We start from the raw sequence: 21633 nt of genomic DNA, 5'->3' as shown, positions 1-21633 counted from the left end.
AAAATTATTAAAATATTTCTTTCACAAGTGTATTCTTGAAGAAGCACTTCAATTTTTAACCACAAAGCTAAGATTGTAAAACCTTGTTATTGTATGGTTTGATCTTAAACTTTTAATAAGAGTGTTTGCATACGTTTTGTTGTATTGTTTGATGACTTTTATTATAGTATTTTTTTAAAAACCTGATTAATTAAAGGACAAATGCCCAAAGTCGTCACCAGAGGTCTAGGACCTAGGCTATATTTATATTTGAAAAATGTTAGAAAATGTATTTATATAAAATTTAACATATTGTTAGTATATAAATATATTTGCATACATGTAAGGTTATTCAATTCAGTTCAGAAATTTTTCAATCTTCTTTATGAATTAAAAAGACCATCTCAATTGTTCGGTACGGTTATACACTTAAATAAAAGTCCACAATTTTCTTTTTAAAATGATATAAATTTGTTCAGTATGGTTTGGTTGGTTCGGTCAATTTTTCCTATTCTTTTGACACCCCTAGTTAGAAGGACAATAAAGTTTGTATACTTGCTCAACTTGTTGAGCTGACGATAAAGAAGAATAATACAAGGAAAATTCCTCATATTTAGAGTACCAGTGGTTAACAAGGATTTTTTTGAAAATTCTTGTCATTCCTTGCATGATTGAGATGCTCCATCGAAAAGTAAGGCTCAAATATCAATGTCATCCATAACTTTGAAACACATTTGAATTGTAGAAGTGACCTCATAGGTAGCCTGTTGAGGATGTCTGCAGCCACATTAACATCCATCTTCTTTGTTTTCTTTAATTTGAATGTTTTGCAACTCTTTTCCCTTAAAATTAAATATTGAAGATTTTACCTGCACAACTAGTCAACTTAAACTAAAAATAGCCGAAAGTTATATATATACCATCAAAAGATATTTGGCAGAATAATCGAGATAGTAGTGTACCTTTGAAAGAAGTTGCTTCAACTTTTCTCTATTGCTTATGATTTCCTAGCTAGGGTTTTGCTATTGGGAATGTAACGATCCGAGCCTACACCCTGGACGTGGCCGGCACTCGACAATCATTGATGGTCCCCAAGTGAACCGTCATCCTGGCTGGCTACAAGCGGAAGACTAAGTCAAGCATAGAAAAGCTTAAAACTGAATTAAATTCATTGAACTTAATTACAAATCTTTAAATCAAATGAAATAACTCTGAATAAAAATAATATATTCAACTCTCTATAAAATAGGCAACTTAAGTCTTTAAAACATTTAACAAAATAAATGAACAAACTTTCGAAACTCTATTGTCTATCTATGAAGCCTGTAACTGACAAAGATGGAAGTCGAGACATGACCCACGACATCCTAACAATTGATATAACTGAAATTGCAAGTGAAACCCTTTGGAAGCAAGGAGGTTCACCATAGCTAACTCGAAATGCATGTGGTATCAACGAAGCGCATGTTGATGATCCTGAATCCCTGTTCTGCATCACGTAACGATTCAGGTCAAATGGCTCAGTACGTGGAATGTACAAGAATGTAAAGGGAATTCTAAAGCATAACATAAGCTTGAACTTGATAAAAAGGAAACATACATACCTCTTCTCAACTCACTCAACTAAACTCAACTCAAGAAAACATAGTTCAACTCAACTCAGAGAAAATAGGGCTCAACTTAATGATAAGGTATTCAACGCAGAACTCAATAGTAAGATACTCGACTCTGGGTACTCAACTCTGGATACTCAGCTCAATATAAAGCAATAATACAAGATGCAATATATCAAAAGCTTTGAAAATAGTAGATAGCAACTCAATGTATTAGAAAATGCAATGTAACTCTGTTTGTATGCAAAAATACAAAATAAACTCTGTTTGTATATAAAAATAAAAAATAAACTCTGTGTATATAAGAATACAAAATATCTTTGTGGGAGTTTCTCTAACCGACAACCATCACTATGAGCTAAGTGATGATACAACGTCTCGCCCGCGCTGCATGAACTATCCTATACTTTGACAGTGTATAAGACCTACTCACTAAGTATATCCACTAGTCTATGCTAAAAAGCATTAAGGAATTATCTAAAAGTATGACCCTTTCTGCTCACGTTGGCAACATGGTTTATGGGGGCTGGGAGTTATCTGAACTCTCCCCCATATCGGTGCTCAATACTACTCCCAAAATATACTAGCTCATATGTTTAAAAACATAACTTTTTCTATGGTTTGAGATTATTACTCAAAAATCTTTCTCTTAAAAGAGATGGTACTCAAACTGCTCAAAACTCTTTTGGAAATCTCAGTTTCTTATCATCTTAAATGTGAAAACATTTACTCCTGGTTATACTTAGTTCCCATATATCATTTTAAGGAAAATGAACTCAACTCTGCTCTTTCTCAAAAACATTTCAAATACATATTATAATTTGATCATTGATGACTCGGGAAATCATACTGCATAAATATTGATGGTATATCTAGAACCATACTGCTCATACATTGATGGCATACTCGATTGTCATACTAATCATGTTTTTGAAAACTCATTTCTCAAAACTCATGTTTACTTTCTCAAAACTCAGTTTAAGAACTTAAGTGTTGTCTTTAAAGATCTTTTTAAAATTGATAACTCAAATCATAGGGTTAATGTGGAATAGTGAACATGACTCAACTCAGGATCTTAATAACAATAAATTAAAGAGCCTCAGTACTCAGATTCAAGACTCAATGATACTACTCATCTCTAGACTGTTCGACTCATATGGTTCATGCAGAATTATGGGCATGAACTACTCAACTCAAGGACTTTCATGGGTAACGTGTAGTAGCCTCATGGTTAGGAATATAATTCCAAAATGATTAGGAACTCAATACTCAAGACTTAGAACTTGAAGATACTACTCCTCTCAAAGATACTTAACTGATGGAGTTCATGCAAAATTAATGGGCATGAACGACTCGACTCAAGGGTCTAAATAACAATATAGAACTCATGTATACGACTCTTCTCATTTTCATACTTACTTCCTAAAAATCCAGTTTAAAACTCAAGTGTTGGCTTTGAAAAACTTCTGAAGATTTATAACTCAAAATATGGTACATGCTGAATTATACACATGAACAAATCAACTCAAGGATCTCAATAAAATATAGAAACTCAATAATTAGGAAATTATTTTTTAAAAGAACCATGAACTCAATAATTCAAATCAACTTATCTCAAGAATACTCAAATCTAGGGGTAGAATCCTAAATTTCACTTTTATTGATTTGAAAGAAGATGTAGGGCTTGAGGACGAACTAGTCTAACACTATGATAGCCTTACATACCTGGAAGAACAAGGTTCTTGAAGAATCTTGAAGAATCGTGAAGAATCTTAAAGAAGAACTTGATTAGAAGTCTTGAAACCCTAGCTTGAAGGTAAACGATCAAGAAAACTATTCTTCAGATTCTTGAATTAGTTTGTTGAAATCTCTTGAAGAAGAATCTTGAAAAAGATTGAAAGAATCTTGAATGGAGTCTTCTACTTTGATTTTTCCTTAGGGTTTTGCCCTAGGGTTTGAGAGAGAAGGGAATGACGAATTAAAAGATGAAAATCTAATTGTTTTGAGCCTTTTATTAGTCAAGAAATTTGTTTAGGGTTTTCTTAGAGGAAAAAAAAACAAAAATGACCCTTTTTAGTGTTTTTCGTCGGGTAATTTGTAGCAGCACTGTATCAAGTGACTAAGATAGTCATAAATATTTACTCAGAAATTGGATTGACGCGAGATTAGTTGCGTTGGAAAGTAGATTCAAATACCTTTAATTCGATAGGTTATGGCTCACATAACTCTTTATATTCTAAGAGATATGATCGTTTGAAGTTGACCCAAGTAGAATCTTACATCAAAACTTAATCGATAAGGAAACTTCAAGAACACTTATCAAGAACTCATCAAGAAATTAAATTGCTCAATTTTAAAGTAAAGAGATCTAATAAAAAAAAAGTATGGGATAATAGTTATGTATTGTGAATTGATATTTTTCAATTTTCGATATATATATTGTGAAACATTAATATTTCTAAAGATATTCCGTGAGTTGGTTATTTCTAAATTAGTATATAATTTTTTAATGTATCATGGTTATAGTTTTGTTTTGTCATTTGATATGAATATGTAAGTCATCATATATTAGTAGTAAACAACACGCGTGTATTGTAATTTTGAATCTATGGATTATGATGTGATCATTATTTTGTATCTAACTGCGATTTGTATAAAAAATGTATCATCATAATAGATTGTATATGATACATGTAATGTAACACCCCGGAAAATTTTTGAGCTAAGAATCGAACCATTCTTCGTTGTGAGAAAGATTTTACCGAGGAATTTAAATTTTTCTTAAGAATTAAGGTCACTAGATGTAGCACCTTGAGTTCCAAAAAGAACTTAAGAGAATTCATTCAAGTCATTCGTAAGTTCTTTTAAGTTTTGGGTCAATTTCAAATGACCATAACTTTTACCACAGGATGAGTTAGGAGACCCATAAGATATCAAATGAAATATCTCTGAGTCTTCTTTCCAACGTCATTGTGTTTGCTAAATTTTGGTTTGGATGAGGGAGATATGACCGTTTGAGTTCAACCTGTCCAGTTAAGAAAAGTTACTCGAATTAATGAGGGGTATTTTGATCTTATCCTTACCCCACTAGCCTAGCTCGTTTTTGTTAACCTTTTAGGGGTCTAAACTGATTGGAATCAGTTTTAGTTATTCCAAAACACGCTTAGGGTTTGGAGAGGAATTCAAGAGGAGGAAAAGAGGAGAAAAGGAAGAACGATCAAGGTTCTTGCGAATCGAGGATTTGTTTCGCCAAATTAAGGTATGTAAGTTTTCATAGTGTTGGGTTCATTACCCACAATCCAATCATAATTTACATAGTCGAATTTCATCCATCAGATTTGGAATGTTGAGTTCTTGATGAATTCTTGATGAGTGTTCTTGAAATGTTGCTTTCATTCTTGAAATTATGATTGTTTGATTGAGTTCTTGAGGCGCGGACCTTGTTAATGATCTTTGTTCTTGAGTGTTTTTGAGTATATTTTCATGAAAATAAGTTGAGTAAGCAAATCTAAGAGGGTTGGGAAGAAACCATTCAATTCTAGGCGAATTAGGGTAAGAAAACGAAACAAGAAAATTTGTCGATTTTCTAGGCAGAGGCTTAGGGCGCCACGCAACTTAGTGCACCCCAACTAGTGTTATGTATGTTAGGGTATGGTGCCCTATGCCACTCAGTGCGCCAGGGTCGCCAGGGCCCTTACCCTTCCGTCCTTCTTTCCGCCTGAGTCCCCTCAAATCGTACCTATATTTTCTACTTTATATCCACAATTAAAATCTTCATTTATCCTTGATAGATCATGCTTATCCAAGTTATAAATCTTGAATTCATAATTCAAATTCAAGATAGAGTTAAGAGTAAGGTTTGAGAAAGTCCCTTTGAGTCTTTTCGAGGAGTCTTCTACAATTACTTATAAATTGTTTCAAGACTCGAGTAAGTGAGTATGCTAATAGGAGAATGAATTCATGAGTCTACATTATAATTGAGATCCTTGAGTCGAGTTATTCATGCCTATAATTCCGCATGAACTCCATTAATTGAGTATCTTTGAGATGAGTAGTATCTTCGAGTTCTAAGTTCTTGAGTATTGAGTTTCTTATTCTTTTTAAAACTATATTTCATAATTATGGATTACATAGAGGTCCTTGAGTTGAGTCGGTCATGTCCATAATTCCCCATGAACCCTATGAGTTGAGCATTCATAAGATGAGTAGTATCATTGAGTCCTTGAGTTCTGGAACTATTGGGTTGCGAGTATTGAGTTCTATTTATGGTTGAAAAACCTTGAATTGAGTAATTCACATCCAGAATTCGGCATGAACCCTATTATGAGAAGTCTCTTACAATTATTTATAATCTGTTTAAAGACTTGAGTAAATGAGTATGGGGATAAGGAGAGTCGAGTTTCATTTTTTCAAAATGAATACATGGGAACTAAGTATTCCCAAGAGTAATTTTTTTTACATTTAAAATGAGGGGAAACATTGATTTCCAAATGAGTTCATGAGGAGTTTGAGTACTATCTTTTTTAAGAGAAATATTTTGAGTAATAATCTCAAAGTTTGAGGATGAAGAAATGTTTTAAAACATATGATCTAAGTTATATTTTGGGAGTAGTATTGAGCACCGATATAGGGACGAGTTCAGATAACTCAAAGTCCTCATAAACCATGTAGCCAATGTGGGTAGAAAGGGTCATACTTTTTAGATGATTCCTTATTGCTTTTTAAGCATAGCTTAGTGGATCCACTTAGTTGAGGAGTTCTATATCCTAACAAGGTATAGGACAGTTCTAGCAGCATGGGTAAGACGTTGTATCATCACATAGCTCATAGTGATAGTTGTCGCTTAGAGAATCTCCCAAATAAGAGTTATTATTGTATTTTTCATACAATTGAGTTATTATTGTATTTTTGCATACAACAGAGTTATTACTATTGTTTTAAAAGCTTTCCAGATATTGCATCTTTTATTGTTGCTTTCATTTTAAGTTGAGTATCTTGAGTTTGAGCTAAGTATCTTGAGTTTGAGTTGAGTATCTTGAGTTTGAGCTAAGTATCTTGGGTTTGAGCTGAGTATCTTGAGTTTGAGTTGAGTATCTTGAGTTTGAGTTGAGTATCTTACCTTTGAGTTGAGTATCTTATCCTTGAGTTGAGTCTTCTATCCTTGAGGGGAGTTTGAGTTGAGAAGAGGTAAGTATGTTTCTTTTCTATCAGTTCAGGCTTATGTTTATGCTTTAGAATTCCCCTTGCATGCTCGTACATTCCATGTATTGACGCCATTTGGCATGCATCTTTTATGATGCAGATACAGGTATTTAGGATCATCAATAGGCATTCTGTTGAGGTCATGTGATATTCTAGCTTTGGTGAGCCTTCTTATATTCTAGAGGACTTCGCCTTTACCTTACATTTAGTAGTTTTGAGATGTCGCGGGTCTTGTCCTGACATCCTTCAGTATTAGTAGAGGTTTCATAGATAGAGAACGTTGAAGAGTTTTTTGTATATATTTCATTTGAGTATTGTACAGACTTTTTAAAAGGCTTAGTATTTGCATTCAATGAGATTTAATTCAGCCTTAAGCTTTTGTATGCTTCAGTTAGTCTTCCGCTTGTACTAAGCTAGGATGAGGGTTCTCTTGGGGACCAGTAATGATTCTCGAGTGCCGGCCACGTCCAAGGTGTAGACTCGGTTCGTGACAAACTTTCTATCAGGGCCCAGAGTTCAAGTGTCCTATGGTATCTATGAAGTCGTGTCAGTAGGATCTTATTTATGGTTGTGAGGACCCCACTTCTATAAATGAGGGACTATATACATTTAGGAAAAATGTCCATTCTTTCATACTTTTAATCGTGAAATAGAAATATGTCTAGAATTAATCCAACTCATGTGTTCGCATATCCATTCGACTAGCCCTCATACTAGAGGTGGTTGAGAAGCAAAAATCAGTTCTTTATTGATGAGTTTCTCTTAGAAAAACCTTGAGGAAGTCATGAGACTCCATGTCACACCACAAACTAGAGAAGGCGTGACTGGCACTCGACACCTTAAGCAATCGAGTTAGCCACATAAACATGCCAACTGACTCAATTGAGGGCTTAGAAGGTCGGGAACCATTTTTGTTGCTAAGCCTTGCCTCTGAGCTGATCTAAGCTAGGATCTTCACTTTGTCAAGCCTTCACCTCCACAAATAGAGATGATATTACCCAGTCCTAAATTGTGACTCTAGTATCATTGGAGTTTTATAATATAACCTCAAACCAGCTAGTTGATGGAGCTTTAGGCCATCTCCTGGTTCTTAGTTCCCAAAGGTGATAAACTACCCATAGAATTACGACTGAGGGCATCCGCTACTATATTTTACTTTCCTTGGATGATATAAGATATCCACATCAATAACTTTCAGCGATTCATTCCATCTGTGTTATTGTAGAATTACCATTTTCAATCTAAAAATATACTAGGGGGCTCTTAGGATCTGTATAAATATCAACATTAAAGACATTCAAGTAATGCCTTAAAATCCTCAAGGAATGAATACTTGCAGTCAACTCTAAATCGTAGATCGAGTAGTTCTTTTCATTCTTCATTAACTATCATGAAGCATAAGCAATTACCTTTCTTTAATGTTTCAGAACATAAACCAGCCTAATTCTTGAAGCATGATAATACATTACATTTCCCTCTTGACCGTCTTGTAGGGTCGGAACTGGTGTTGCAGTAATTTGATATCTCAGCTCTTGGAATCTCCCCTCATAGGCTATTGTCCACTGAAACTTAACTTCTTTTTAAGTCAACTTTGTTAGGGGTAATGAAAGTGGAGAAAAAGAAAAAATCCTTCCACAAAACTTATATAATACTCCACTAACCCTTAGAAAGATTCAAACTTCCACCAAGTTCATAGGTCTAGGCCAAGTCTTCACGACCTCAGTCTTCTGTAAGTATACCTGAATACCAGCATCTAATACAATATGTCCCCGGCAAAAAAAACAATTAAATACAACCAGAACTCATACTTTGAGAATTTAGCTTACAACCTCTAACCTTGGTGTAACTGAAGCACTACTTAGTGATGATCTCTACGATTTGCCTCTAAATGAAATGTACCAGAATATCATTAACTAATACAATTACGAACAAGTATAGAATGACATTGATCTACTATTCATCAGGTTCATAAATGTTGTTGGGTCATTCGCCAATCTAAAAGGCATTACAAGAAACTCAAAATGGCCATATCTAATCCTAAAAGTTGTCTTTGAAACATTACTCTCTCGAACAAGTACCTTGTGGTACCCTAAATGTAAATCAATCTTTGGGAAGCATCCGACATCATATAGTTGGTCGAAAAAACCCATCAATCCTTTGTAGTGGATATTTGTTCTTTATAGTCACCTTATTCAGCTTTTTTGTAGTCTATACACTTCTATAATGATTTATCTTTCTTCCGAACAAATAACATTGGTGCACCGCTTGGTGATGCACTAGTCCTGTTAAAGCTCTTATCTAATATATCCTTCAATTTTGCTGGTGCGATTCTAAATGGGGAAATTGATATTAGTAGAGCATCTTGTAATGTATCAGTAGAAAAATTTATCGCTTGTTCCAGGGAAATAGCAAGAAGCTCACCTGGAAATACACCTGGAAACTCATTGCCCACTACAATAACTGAAGAGTCGAGGTCTCAACATCAATATCTTAAACTCGCTCGGAAAATATGATAAGTACAGCCATTGGCAAACATTTCCTTGCCTAAAGATTGCAAATAAACTTGCCTTTTGGCATTGCACCATTAGCCTTCCATTCTCATACTACTTCCCCTGACAACTGAAATCTAACAGTCTTCTCTTGGTAGTCGACATCGACATAATAAGGTTTCCACCAATCCATAGCCATATCAATAACAAAGTCAAGCATCTCTAACCCTATCACGTCTAAAAATAATTGATGACAAACAATCTCTACCATAGAACCTCGATAAATCCTCTTGAGCGTATGTGAAACACAAAGCACGAATCAGATTTATACGTACTTATAACTCAGCTCTATAGCATGATCTATAAATTGAAAGAAATGTAACCAGTCCTAAATGCCCTATAGCCTCTTGATTATAAGTGTGGTGCACAACACACCCATAAACAAGAATCTACAAGACATGGCTTATGTACTCATCGGGACACGACCTGCTCTGATACCAAGTTTGTCACGCCCCAAACTAGAGAAGGCGTGACTGTCACTCGACACCTTAAGCAATCGAGTTAGCCACATAAACANAATCAGATTTCATACGTACTTATAACTCAGCTCCATAGCACGATCTATAAATTGAAAGAAATGTAACCAGTCCTAAATGCCCTATAGCCTCTTGATTATAAGTGTGGTGCACAACACACCCATAAACAAGAATCTACAAGACATGGCTTATGTACTCATTGGGACATGACCTGCTCTGATACCAAGTTTGTCACGCCCCAAACTAGAGAAGGCGTGACTGTCACTCGACACCTTAAGCAATCGAGTTAGCCACATAAACATACCAACTGACTTAGCTGAGGGCTTAGTAGGTCGGGCATCATAACATTTAAAATACTATGACTGGACCCTTAAGGTCATAACTTGAATATCGGTAAGTCATATAGACGAAGGTAGACAAGCCAAAGATAATAAGGTACTAGCTAGCCGATAAGGCTACAATGAAGATATACACACATACATACATACATACATATCTATACACGCCAAGCCTATGTGGCTGGAAACTAGAAGCTGAAAAGAAACCCAGAATAATGTGTCCACAATATCCTCTATGAGTGACATAAGCACTGGTCGAGACAAGGCCCCGATTATATCCAAACTTTACAATAAAAGTAACATCCTATGAAAGCTCCAGGAAGAAGTGGAGCTTACCAACTCACAGTTGAACGCCGAATCATAGCAGAGGTGTCAATCAGAATCCCAACCTGGACCTGTACACATGAAACAAAAATGTGTCCCCAGGCAACGGGACATCAGTACGAATAAAAATGTACTGGTATGTAAGGCAGAAAATAGAATAATAAATAGTTACTGTAAAAAGGGCAATGACGATACCACCTTAAACAAAAACTCTAGTAGCCACCACGCCTAACATCAAACCTTATATAAATTAAATATACATGGTATGCTCACATAAACGTATGTCATGAATATATATATATATCTATATAGATGCAAATGCATGTCATACCCAACCAAGTGTTAGCAATGGTGGTGCCTTCCGGTAGCAAACTGAGATCATATTCGCCAACTTGTGGCCATCTGTGTCTCATACGTATAAATATAGGCAATAGGCCCCATACCTTTCGATTATAGCTCGGAAGTAGAATGCATAGCATGTAATGCCATGGATCTGTAATGCCTTTGTTACCTGAATCATGTTGACAATCTTGGCTCATTGGTACTCTTGTTCTCATAATCTCGTAATCACTTTCGTATCACATGTAAATATCTCGTGAAACTTATATATTTGTAGATTAAACTGGAACACTTAACTTGGATTTAGAAAGGCAACTTAAACTTGAGGACGTTCATAAAGAGCTTAAAGTTCTTCACTTAGTATCTCTATATGTTTCCTTAGTGGTTTGTAAAGGAAAGTATTTCAGAAAAAACCTGTACTTTAGTAGTTTAAACCTACGATTTATATTTAAGAGCTTTGGAGATCGACGTTTTATTTTAAAGTTTTCAAAAATATAAATTAGTGAGAAAGGAGGACTGATTTCAAATTCATATTGTTCATCTCTAATCTTTTTAAGTTACTACACCTAAAGAAGAATAAGAATATGTACACATGGACCTATAGTCAAGAGAATCAACAAAATGATATAAAGACGCCAAATACCCTATCTAACCGAACGAGTGGAATAGCAACATAATGGAGTCACAAAAATACACCAACTGCAATATCACCTTTCACCAAAGGTCTTTCTAGTAATAGAGTAGTAAATCAATATTTGACGATTTAGGATTCCAAAATTCGTGCTCAAAGGAAGTACAGTGCTTAGCTTTAACATACCTCAATTTTGGGTCTTGTTGTATCAATATGGATTGTACCCCTTCCTTACAGTATGTAATCTACAGAAAATCATGTCACACAACCATTACAGGCAGAATATTAACACGACAGGGTCAAAGTAGCAATTTAGATCTTACTAACAGAGTAATTAGCTCGCCAGACCATTTTTAAATGTATGCTTCATTACCTTTTCTTCTCCAAATCACAACCCCAAATTAATGGCGTAACATACATTTTTGCAGCATCTATTAACAAGTGGAGGCCTACACAATAGTCAACAACAACCAAATAGAGTATGCCTGCACAATAATAAAAACTCGGCGTATCGCCACACCCCTCTTTTCCAACCCAAAATAACCATAACCAAATCCTAACCATGAGTCTTCAAACCATTAATGCCATAAAAAAATATGTATAATACAGTCCTATAATTGTTCAATATAACCATAATAACTTGAACTCCCCACTTCCAATCATCATCCTATACGTTCATCCAATAATTACATTTGGAGTCATGTCTTTCTCTTCATATGCAATAAGATCTTAAAAGGAAAAAACCTAAACTTAAACTTGATGAAGCTTTCAGTACATTAACATGTCTTGTCAATAACAAGCAGTCTCATAAAACGCAAGACATTGAACCAGGAAGAAACAATTTGAAAATTGCAATGCAATAATAGAACCAACGTTAAACTAATTTATGTTACAATCAAATATCCATTTATACTTCTTCTTCTCTTCCAGACTCATATCAACAAGAACCACACACATACAAAGCATTTCCAAAAAAATTCCAGCAACAACAATATCAGAAAATACTTCAAAACAGCCCAACATCACATAAATATCCAAATACGATTTTTCCAACCATCTATTCGTGTTCTTTCTTATATAGCATAGCTATAACTTGGACTCACTCAATAAAATGAAGGGTGAGAATTATTACCTCCAAACAGTAGCAACACCACATAAAAAACGAGACTCCTTCACCATGAAGAATCCTTCTAATCACAACCAACGAGGAGGAAAGAAATAGCACAATCTCTACGAACGTTCCGAGAGTGAAACCACGTTGAAATCTTGTAAATCTTTGCTTGGATGATAGGGGAACCTTTAGAGAGGATTTAGGACTGTTTTATTTTTATTTTGGTAAAAAAATAATGAGATAAAACGAAGAGAAATCTGATCTTATAAAGCTAAGCCGACATATGTGCTAGGGGCCCACCTTCACGTGCCTACTTGTGCAATCTCACTAAAATCTGAATATCTCTCAACTCTAAAGTCGTATGGACAAATGATTTAGTGCATTGGAAAGTAGACTCGTAGACCTTCGATTTCATATATTGGGGTTCTTCTAAAGCTTTATAGATTGGGAGAAAAGCTCCAAGACATTTAACCCAATTTTCAGAAAATTTATCAAAGAAACTTACTCTAACTTTTGCCAACTTTTTATTTCTCAACTTGCTTGACTTCAAAACTTAACTTACGATCATTGGGCAACTATATCACCTCATAAAACATCCTTATTAGCATATAAGACACTCTTTGTCTTATCCCCAAAGGTACCAGTTAACTTAAGCATTATGAACGGGCGGGGTGTTAGAATAGACATTCTTTAACTCGAACTTGTTTAAGGGCATCCTTGACCCCTAACGTTAGTCTAATTCTTTGATTTTTTTTCTTTTTTTTACCTCCCCTTTGCAACCTTATTCTCCTGAAATGATACACCAAGTCATATAAGCCTCATACACTCATTCAATGATACACATATTACGCGAAAGAACCACGGGGTCTCACACTCCAGAGGGGCTTGAGATAAGCCCATGAGTGATTTAAGTGCTGAGTTTCAAAGAAATGCACTCATGTTCATATGAATCGTGCGTTCAAGCTAAAAACGAGATGTACTCTCTTCTCTTAAAACCTTGTTCCTATTGAGATCCTTATGAGGAAATGTGTTGTAGAATTTGGGTAATATTCCACCCGAAAAGGTAGCATGAGTTACGAGATTATGAGTTGTAGTAGTGAAAGTGCCCAGAGTTAGACGAAAGTATGCAGAGGTATAGTAATCTAAGAAATGGATATAGTGAAGGGCAGATTATGTTATTGCAATCATTTACCTAGTCAGTTTTAAGTGATGAGTTTCTGTATGAGTAGAAAATGGAATAACAATGTTGTAGAGAGTTCTTGATAGAAGGAAAAGGAAGAGTTACTATGAGGTGATAGACCCAAGCTAGGCTTATAAATTTTAAAAGGGGAGCCCCATGGTATTTCGAAGGTGATAGAACTATTTGAGAGGTAATGCGCAGTAAGTGAGTAAATAGTACTTAAGTTGTGAAATGAAAGGTGAAGGTAAAATGTAGGTAGGTAGACGGAGAGCTAAAGATTTACTACTTGTCATGACATCTCAGTGGTGAAGTGTTTCTGGACTTTTCTGGTAGTCGCAAGTAGTATAAGGTGTGAGCAATCATATTGATAATTGTGTTTAATACTAGACACTAAGCTTGAATTTGAGATGAGTATTGTGATCAGAAGATGGCAACATGAGGGTGATGGTGTTAGTTTTGAGATCTGATCTAGTAGGTCTGACCTGAATTAGGTGAGGAGATCAAAGTGGTACCTTGTAATGAAAATGTGGTATTATGACCCATATAGGAGAGAAATGAATGTAGAGCAGTAAGAGGTACACCCGAGGTAGTATCTGGCCAGACCAGGTCCCAATTGAGGTTAAGAGAAGCATCTTAGAAAGAGGTCTTAGTACCTGATTATGGAGAGTTCGGTAGTCATGAGATAAACTTTTACCGAGTGTTAGAGTAAAGGGGGATGTAGACTAGTTCAGAGATGATTGAATAGGTCCATAGCTTTCAAGTGTCAACTTTAGACCTAAGTGGGAGATGATAAGATGAGAAATCAAGTCAAGTGTTGAGAATAAGATAGTAATGAGTTCAAAAGAGTATGGGAGAGATCTTTTCAGAGGTCCTTTTAGTAGTGGAGTGATTTTAGAAGGAGAAGGTTAATGTTCTTATCACAATAATGATGGTGCATGTGATAATTCCATCTAAGGTTATAAATGAGGAGGATGAGGTTTTACTATGAGAAATAGTTAAATAAGAGCCCTTAGTTGGTTCCGAGTAGTAATGCTGGAAACTCTAGTTGGTATGGAAGAGATGATGAGAGAATGAGAACTTCTTAGGTGTGAATAAGGAGGTTTAGTCGATTAACTTTTCTTTAATGCCCCTTTAGAATAGGCCAAAAAGACATAGTATAGGAATTAAAAGAATAAAAACAAAGACCAAAACAATCATGGGAGAAAATTGCTACCGGAAGCTTTCACGAAATCAATTGTGGTATGTAAATTGATCTATGGTCCGTAGATATCTCCCGTGGAAATCAGGTCAATTTCTGAGTCTCTGAAATTTGATCTACGAGACCTATCTACGGTCTGTGGTTCCATTTACATACTCCAGATAGTGTCCATAAAAGTCAGATCAAATATCGAGTTTCAGGACTTAATCTACGAGATCATCTATGACCCACAAAGGGTTTTACAATCTGTAAACTTGCCTCATTAAACTCAAGCTAATCTTCCTACTTCTGAAGTTGATTCTACGAGCCCTATCTACGGTCTATGGTTCCATCTACGGCCCATAAATGCTGCTCATAGATCCCAAAAATTTATGCAGACTTAATTTATGAACTTTCTAGATTTGACATGGATTTTAGACTTCTCGGGTGTTACAATAACATAGTAAATAGACCGAATAGATTTTAAAAAATCTCAATTATTATTATTATTTTATAGTTTCATATGTAAGTTATTAAATATTTTTATTACCTCATGGACTATAATTCTCTTTAAATTGAAAACCCCCTAATTGAATGTATACTAAAATATTGAAATAATTTGATGGAAACGTATAGGGAAGGAAAATAAAAAATCTTAAAATGAGTCCACTTTACCCAATGAATTCATGATTGTTCATAGGGTTCGGTGAACATTTTTTCATTTGGGTTTGAAATTAGCGAAAGAGCAATAATTTGGGGATTATTTTAACCTAATTTACTCAAAAGTAAAAAAATAAAAGTTTCACATATAATGTCACTTGAAACTCTTTAAAAGAGCTTCTTAAGTGTGATGCTAACATAACATGTCATCTTCCTCCAAGGAGTTTACGTACAAAACTCGCAAAATGATGTAGAGGAATAATAATATGTTTGGTCAAATTTCTAAAATCAACTTATTTTGACAATGTGTTTTTTTCTGAAGTGCTTTTAAAAAAATTACTTTATACTCCCAAATGCTTGTCAACAACACTTGACAATACATACATAAATAGATAATGAATACATAAAATCAAGGTTTTATTGTGTTTCATACACACAAGTTTACACATTATACACTACAGCTTCAACTAATGAAACAAAACATTCTCTGGTTCCACGTCAACATACAAATTATAATGGAAGATCAACGTCAGTATGTTTCCACGACAAAAGTTCAAGCAAATATTTAGGATGCGGGTCAATTTTTCATGAGATGGAGTGTCGACAAATACATACGGCGGGATTGAAATTCTGATGAAATTTGACTGGATTACTGACAAGTCCAGCGTTTTCCAGAGACATTGGTCAGAACAAGCCGATTGCCAAGTAGGACAAACTTGAGGAATTACAGAGATTAACTGGAAAAGGTCGAAGGACTGGAATATCTTCACCAGCATATTAATATTAAGGTCCTCCCATCTCCTTACAGGAGAATTTCCTTTTTCCATCACAACAACTTCAATCTTTTCTTGTTTTTGAAACGACATCATAAAAGCTTCAATCTCCTAAGTTCTTGTAGAACCAAGAACGGTTATTACTTCTCTGGATCGAAGAAGAATATTTGAACTCCTGACATCAAATTGATGTTGCTTATTGTCACTTATGTTCTTACTCAGACCATGAAGAATAAAAAGTTAAGCCTAGCAATATAAAGAAACATAGAAGAGAGTACAAATACGTTCGAGGATTACTTTGATGTCCAAAAAAAGAAACTAAGAAAATATAACTTGGAATTAATTCTGCTGTAGATAACGACAGAGAACTACGTTCATGCTGGCATAGCTGACCGAAGTATCACATTTTGGATAAAAATAATCATTACTGAGGGCAAAATCATGCAAAATCAAAGAAAATATTGGAACTCGCCTTACGTTCCTCACAAACCTAGTGTCGTTATACTCTGCTAACATGGAGGACGGTCACTTCTACTAAAACCATCTCTAACTTAACTTGGCCAATGATCTCAACGATTTCTCATCAAAGGTAACGGTATATCCCTCCAACCCAATTTCCATACATTTTTCAATTGCCTTCCAATTAAAGTAAGGAAATTTAATTCTGAGATTTCGTTACGCTTTTCTCTTAACTTTCTTCTTATTAGTTTCTAAGCTCAAATATATTTTTCTTCTGCATCTTCTTAATACATTTAATAAAGTTTTTTACCTCAACAGAAAAAATATAAGCTTAGCGTCCTCTTTTTTCTTTCACTTACATTTTATAACACAAATTCAAGCATAGTTCTAGCCAGTGTACCGGAAGCCCTTTCTGAAATTCTTAAAACATAAAAAAAACAAAAGAGGGTCTTAAAGCAAATGTATCTTTACCATAAGAATTGTATATAAACCTATAAATATATGAATTTGTGCAGCAAACTACATTGTTAAATTAGCCAATGGGAACTCAAAGACCAAGTGTGAAGCCCCATGAATTTCTATAATTCTTTCGGGCTAGATTCAAACTAAAGAATGCAATTTAATTGAACCCAAGCAACATGAGGTGACTTGAGAGGAGAGAAGTTATTGGGATGCTTTGCGATAATTATTTCATAAACCATTGAGAATTGGACTAAAGGGAATACCTAGGATTTTAATTTTTATGTAACGGGAGTTAAATGGAAATGTTAGCAAAGGTGGAAGCTCACAGTATTGATGAAAGTGAACCAGATAGGCTAAGATGGGGAAGCAAAGGTACATTTCATAGTGAAAGAATGTTATAGACAACTATGCTCACAAAGTCAAGTACCTGTTAGATAGCCACGGAAGTTAGTATGCAAGACCAATCTACCTATGAAGATTAAGTGCTTCAGCTGGATCAAACTAGACAATGCGTGCCTTACTCTAGACAACCTGAATAGGCAAGAATTGCATTTGGTCAACACATGCTATTTTGCAAGACAACTCAGGAGACAGTCAACCACCTGTTTCTTCACTGCCCATGAGCATATGATCAATGGAACATGTTCCTATGGTTTTTTTAAATGTAAGTTGGTAATGCCACAAAGATTAAGAGATGCCAAGATGTCTTGGAGTCTACGCACAGTTGATAACGCTAGACAAAAATATTTGGGGTAATAAGAGTTCTTGATAAACATCAATACACACAAAAATTATGTGAATATCAGAAATACCAAAAGAAAATACTGCTTACAAATTCAAGAATAAAAAGATTGGTATCTACTTGATTAAGGAGGGGGAGAAGCGTTAAAACATGGTGGAGAAGAGAAGCAAGTGGCATTGAAGGTTTTGTGAAATAAAAAGTGTTATATTAAACGAGCCTAAATAATATTAAGATTCTGTTACAGATCTAATTCATTCAGACCTAATAAGATTCATGAAGTGGTTTTAAACAAAATAAAAACAACTACACTTAATGGATTGAATCTAAATGATTAAGATTCAGATCTTACAAACAAATGCACTTAATTGTCTGAATCTGAACAATTTAGATTAAGACCTCCATTAAGTGCAAACAAATGAGGCATGAGTGATGTTTGCCTCTAAACTGCTAGTTGACGACTGATTTCCATAGAGTTTTAGCAGCTAACATGAAGAATACATCAATCTTTTCTCACATATAAACTACTAATCCTCTATCTACAGAGCTTATATGTTAGATGCCTCAAAATCCAAATCTCTTTTTGAGAAAAGAGAAGATGGATTAACCAAAGCACCATGTGTATTAAATCTATACAGGTCAAAAAATGATGCTACAGTTTATATGGATAACAATGAGAAGTCTGCAAAAACATCAAAAGAAGCTACATTCTTGATTGGAGGACTCAAATTGAATCGTTATGAAAACAAAAATGAAAATTCAGGAAATTAAAACCAACTTTGACAAAGAGCTAAACGTTAATAACAATAAAATACGCATTTTATCATACCACACTAAATTACTAATAGTTGAAACGCAGGAAATCAAGATATAAAAATTTAGAGAACCTTTAATTCATATATGCATGGGTAAAAATCAAATAGCCAGAAAAAGGAGAAACGAATTCCACAAGGTGTACACCGAATCTCTTAAACACCCACAACAACTTCTGGAATCAAGATCCGAATGAGTAAAGAAATAATCAAGAAAACAACCTTAGAGAATGTAAGAAGAAGATAAAACAGAGAGAGATTTAGGACATACCTTTAGATTGTTTATTCACTTCAGTGTGCGCAAAAAATATTGGGTGAAAATTGCGGGATGTTAGTGTGATTTGATGAGGAGTGAGAGTCATATACGAAATCTTGGTCAAATGGAAATGGAAATGTCAGCCATCTGTAAATTGATTCTGGTCAACAATCTTTGACATTTTTTTCTTTTTTTACTATCCTACCTATTTTTGATAAATGACAAAAAAAAAACTAAGTGAGATTTTCTTTTGAGTTAATACCTCTAAACTACCTAAACTATTCACATTTTCCAGTTTAAAACTTAAATTATGGGGAATTATGGACAGTTGTTGTTAACCCCTGAACTATAGACCACGTGCTATGGAGAGTGACAGTCAAAAAGAGAATTTACGTGGACCTAGTACACTGTGTGAGGTCCATCATCTTCTCAGATTCACATTGTTTAGTGCATTTTTATTACTTGAACGGCAGCTTATGCAAATTGATTACTTAATTTTCTTTCTATAAATATCAAAGTTAAATTTGGCTAGTAAATTTTATCCAATATAGAGTTATATTTAATATTTCTCTAGTTTTAGAGAGGATTTTAGTAACGATCGACGCCCTCTTCTTTGAAGACTTAACAAATGTAGATTCTCTAAATTACTTGACTTTCATATTCCTTCAACTAACCACTCTCGTAAAATTCTCAGATTATACAATTTGTAATGCTTCTAAGTGTCGAATCAGTAAAGTGACCAACTAAACATTTGATAATGTTCGCAAAACTATGAATTCAAAGAAAATGAGGCTCTTACTGTTATTTGTTATACAAACAAAAGTAACATTGAAAGATTATGTATTATTTGTTTTTTTTAAAATCCGTAGATTTTTTATTTTTGAAGATGATCTTTTACCTTTGCATGTTCAAGCCATTTACCTCGTCTTTCAGTCCCAGTAAAATGATATATATGGAAATCAATCAGCTACATCTTTAAAATAAGATTAGAGGAAGTTGTGATAAAAAAATAGTTCTAATGAACATGCATTCATACAGGAAGAGATTTAGCCGTTTGAAATATGTCAATTGCATTATTTTGAAGATCTTCAAATCATCTAATTTGATTTTACATCAAGATTTAACTGATACGAATGAAATTTACACAAATCTAATGACATGTCTACAAGCATTTGTAACATTTATATTTATGAACGGAAAAGAGAAAAAGAACAAGAAATCTCCCGAATTGTATCCAAGAGTTCTTATGAGCATTAAACTTTGATAATGAAAATATATAATTCGTGTGTGAGAATTAGGATTTCTTCTTTTCTAAAAAACAAGATAAATGAGTTATATGAGAGTTGTTAAAGACATACTCTGAACGAAAAGGGCTTAAAAATGTCCTAATGTATTGTAAAGGAGAAAACGGCTCAAAATAATCCACTATTATTTTGGACTTAGACTCAAAATGATTTTATTTCTTTTACATGGTGCACTATCAGTCATAACCCTTACTATGGTGATTTTTTTAACCGACACTAAACTTCATATGCTTCTCACGTGTTTCTGATCTGAATATCTAACCTCCATTATTCTCTTCCCTCTTAACTCAGACCATCTGCAGGCAAACATATACATACAAAACTAAATATATATGGTAGTCTTGTTTGTAACTTCTTCTTTGTTTGCTTCCACATGACTTGCACGTGATGGATTTTCCACCGAATCAATTTTAGTGAACTTCTCGAAAGTCTATTTATGTATGAAGGATTTTTTTTTTAAATTGCCTAGAGTTTTTTTGGGAGTATTATTTTTCAACTTCTTCCATAACAACTATATTAATTTCTCACCTACAATTACTTCAAGTTAAATATGTTTCTTTTTGAATGACGAGAAGTTCATTATACCAGCAAGGATTGCTAGCTATTGTTAAATGGGTTGAGATTCAATCTATCAGAAGTCAAAAGTTGTAGATTGAGTTGGCTTTGATAAATTCTCCACACATGGATATATAATATGACTAATTTAGCATAAAACTAAATACTCAGCCATTAGTAACTCTCTTATTTTCCTTTACCAAAAATTTCACAACTTTCCACAACGAAAATCCAAAGCTTCACATAGAAAGTACGATGAAATTAAACCTACCCAGAAGACATAAAACACTATGAAAATTACCTTCTCTGAGAAATATGATAGATCTGACCCTTGATTTCCATCTTCTTTGAATCATACTGCTCCAATTCCTCTCCCAGCTGAAATGAAGGTTGCATCGGTTCCTCGAAATCTCTGGTGGTGAGCATGATCTGGTGAACCAAAAAACTCTGAGACAAGGAGATATGATAGAATCTTTCAGTGTTTCCCATAGATCTACAGCCATACTTGTACTTGGAGATGAAGATGAAGAGAAGGAGACTACAATAGCTTCGAATGAAATTGAAAATTAATAAACACAAAAGTTTTAACATCTTGTAGTTTAAGTTCTTAATATTTTTTTTTTAATTTTTTATTTATAATGTAAAAATAAGAGAAATGAAGAAAAATATAAATGGAAAAAGAGAAAAAAGTAAG

The 21633-nt window shown here is 34.3% G+C and overlaps 1 pseudogene; it reads right to left on the bottom strand.

Moving 5' to 3' along the window:
* LOC125841631 (F-box/LRR-repeat protein At3g48880-like) overlaps positions 1-21292 on the bottom strand; it is a 29935-nt pseudogene extending 8643 nt beyond the window's left edge.
* Between the last annotated feature and the right edge of the window lie 341 nt (positions 21293-21633).

Source organism: Solanum stenotomum, chromosome 1, assembly GCF_019186545.1.
Source record: "Solanum stenotomum isolate F172 chromosome 1, ASM1918654v1, whole genome shotgun sequence".
NCBI classification, from domain to species: Eukaryota; Viridiplantae; Streptophyta; class Magnoliopsida; order Solanales; family Solanaceae; genus Solanum; species Solanum stenotomum.
This window is presented reverse-complemented; position numbering and strand designations above follow the sequence as displayed.